This window comes from Chrysochloris asiatica, unplaced genomic scaffold, assembly GCF_000296735.1.
Source record: "Chrysochloris asiatica unplaced genomic scaffold, ChrAsi1.0 scaffold00024, whole genome shotgun sequence".
Classification (NCBI taxonomy): Eukaryota; Metazoa; Chordata; class Mammalia; order Afrosoricida; family Chrysochloridae; genus Chrysochloris; species Chrysochloris asiatica.
The window spans coordinates 6,238,707-6,241,243 of NW_006408542.1; the positions used below are offsets into that span (position 1 = coordinate 6,238,707).

The 2,537-nt window shown below is 48.6% G+C and overlaps 1 pseudogene; it reads left to right on the plus strand.

The window, feature by feature from the left end:
* The first annotated feature begins 1,133 nt into the window (after positions 1-1,133).
* Positions 1,134-1,866, plus strand: LOC102832197 (annotated as a pseudogene).
* The last annotated feature ends 671 nt before the right edge of the window (positions 1,867-2,537 follow it).

The following is a 2,537-nucleotide window of genomic DNA, read 5'->3' on the forward strand; positions in this document are numbered from 1 at the left end:
GGGGAAAAAAAGTAATTTGCTACAATTTGATGAACTTGACCTAAACTTATGGATGTACTAGATCAAAAGAGCGAACGAATCTTTACAGCAAGCATCACTCCAACCCCCTTGGTACACAGAGTTGATAGGGATGGGCAATCTAGACATTGGCTACCCACAATAGGGGGGAGGGGCTACAAAGGCACAAAGTGACTGCTTATAAGCTTTCAAGAAGGAGCCTAGTTCCAGAGGGTGCAGAGGAAGGTAGAATCTCCACTGAGTGGTTTCCAACCTGTCTGGACAGAGTTAATGAAAGGAGATAGGGAGGAATAAGACTCTTGTGGTTCAATAGTGAATAATTGCTATCAGGACTGACTGTGAGAGTTGCAAGTGTAAAGATAGACATTTTGTAACAAAAGGAGGGGAGTGGTTTTGTAGCCCGGGAGCAGAGGACCCTGGGACCATCAAGGGAAAAGAGCGGAGTGCAGGACCCTATCCAGAGAAGGAGTGATGCCAGAGATGGAGGCAGAGCCAATGATGTGGAGAGATGGAGCGGTTGGGGACTCTGGACTCAGGGAGGGAGAAGGGCTGTGTGTTGATGGCCAGGGGGCAGACTTGCGGGATGTACCCTGTGGTTGTTTGATGATGCATGGAGGAGATTGTAACCATTCCAATGAAACGAAAAAAAAAAAAAAACCGATAGGAAGAATGTAAGGCTGATGTTCTCGTTTGTAAACTATCATTCAATTCACAATAAAAACTTAAAAGAGAGAGAGAGAGAGAGGGCATTTCCGCCTCTTTGTTTTAAACTCTGGACAGTTTTTTCTCCTCCTCTTGTGGGGGACACAGAGGGAGCGGCACCCTTCCCCCGCCCCCAGCACGGCCCCTGCGTGCACCCCTGTCGCTCGCGGCCTGGAGATCACAGAAGTGAACATACAAGAGCCAAAGTGACCTAGAGGAGCCAGCGGGAGTCGCTTAACATCTGAGGCCAGAGGACTGAGAAAATGGGACAGACGCCAGGGACCAAAGGAAGGAGCCGACGTGAAGACCCCCTGTGCCAAGTGAAGCAGATGACAAGAAACAGGCCCACGGATACCATCGCCTGAAGCTACCCATGGGAAGGCCGAGCGGGGAGGCCCCGATATCAAGAGGAGAAGCCAAAGATGTTCACCAGAAAGATTAAGCTTTGGGACATCAATGCCCACATCACCTGCCGCCTTTGCAGTGGGTACCTCATCGACGCCACCGCACCAAGTGTTTGCACACCTCCTGTCAGAGTTGCCTGGTGAAGTATTTGGAGAAGAACAACACGTGCCCCACGTGCAGAATTGTCATTCACCAGAACCATCCCCTGCAGTACATCGGTCATGACAGGACCATGCAGGACATTGTTTACAAACTGGTACCAGGCCTCCAAGAAGCCAAGATGAGAAAGCAGAGGGAGTTCTACCATAAATTAGGCATGGAGGTGCGAGGAGATATCAAGGGGGAGACGTGTTCTGCGAAACAACACTTAGATTCCCATCAGAATTATGAAACCAAAGCAGACGACAGTTTCAACAAAGAGACGGCCGAAGAGAAGCTGGAAGAGGACAATGACTACCACAGGAGTGATGAGCAGGTAAGCATCTGTCAGGAATGCAATAGCAGCAAACTCCGTGGGTTAAAACGGAAATGGATCCGCTGCCAGGCCCAAGCAACAGTCTTACACCTTAAGAAGGTCATCGCCAAAAAACTTAACTTTCATATTTCAATGAGCTGGATATATTATGCAATGAAGAAATCCTCAGCAAGGACCACACACTCAAATTTGTAGTTGTCACTAAATGGAGATTCAAGAAAGCCCCACTACTGCTGCACTACAGACCCAAGATGGACCTGCTGTGAAAGCTGGGGCTTCGGCGGTGCACTACAGACTCCGCCCATGTCTCCCAGGTGCCCCCAGGAAGGGCCACCACGCGGCCAGGTGGGACCTGGCCTCCCTCAGGGTGTTGCCTCCGGGGACCAAACTTCTGAATAGAGAATATTTATAACTTTTTGTATGAGAGAACTCTCAACTCCACGAGACACCACCAGCACTGCGTTTATAGACTATGAAAACACTTCACAGTTCTGCCATTCCACAGCCTTCGCCGCCTGGCTTCCGATGTGCGGATGGCCCCCTGGCGCTCAGCGGGGCCTTGTAAGAATAAACTCACCTCCCACACAGACCACCTTTGCTTGTTTTCCAGGTCTTGAAAAATTTCAGTTCAGTTCAGTTCAGTTTTTAAGTTAGGTTTCATGATAAGCCTACAAAATGCGTATTGGGCATATGCACAAGAACACCTACACTTGCAGATAAAACCCACTTCACCCGGCTTCAATGACTGGATGATCAGAGCTTAACCAGAAGAAGAAAGAAGAGGGAAAAAAGAGTAATCTGATGTAATTTGATGAACTTGACCTACACCTATGGATGCAGTAGCTAAAAAGAGGGAATAAATTCTTATAGCAAGAATCATTCCCTTCCACACTTAGAGTAGACAAGGATGGGCAACTTGGACACTGGCTACCCAAAA